Raw genomic sequence first — 686 nt, 5'->3', positions numbered from 1 at the left:
CTCAAGCTTAATCGGGTTCCAAAAGCTTTCTGCAATGCACCCCAAAACCTTGAAGTGAAACGAGGATCTCTATCAGAGATTATAGTAGCAGGTACACCATGAAGTCTCACAATCTCCTTTATGTATAACCGTGCTAGCTCCTCAATGGTGTAAGTCATCCGAATGGGTAAAAAGTGAGCTGACTTCGTCAGTCGGTCCACAATCACCCAAATAGCATCAAAACCAGCCCTAGTCCTTGACAATCCAGACACAAAGTCCATTGCAATACTTTCCCACTTCCATTGTGGAATCTCTAAAGGTTGCAACATCCCGGAAGGTCTTTGATGTTCAATCTTTACCTTTTGACAAGTTAAGCACTTTGAAACATATTCCGCCATATCATTCTTCATACCCGGCCACCAAAACATTGCCTTTAAATTATGGTACATCTTAGTACTTCCTGGGTGAATGGAGAATCCACTTTTGTGTGCCTCCTTTAAAATATCTTGCCTCAAAGTGCCAACATCCGGCACAATGATCCTACCCTTGAATCTCCATAACCCATCTTTTTCTTCCGACACTCTCCATTGTTTTCCTTGCTCAATAGCCGGTAACACCTTCCATAACGCTTCATCATTTTGATAAGCCTTTAGGAGTTCGGACTTAAAATCACTTGAGATCTCTAATCGGCTCAAACACAAAGTTCC

This window comes from Arachis duranensis, chromosome 3, assembly GCF_000817695.3.
Source record: "Arachis duranensis cultivar V14167 chromosome 3, aradu.V14167.gnm2.J7QH, whole genome shotgun sequence".
Lineage (NCBI taxonomy): Eukaryota > Viridiplantae > Streptophyta > Magnoliopsida > Fabales > Fabaceae > Arachis > Arachis duranensis.
The sequence above is the reverse complement of the archived record's forward strand: the minus strand, read 5'-3'. Positions refer to the sequence as shown.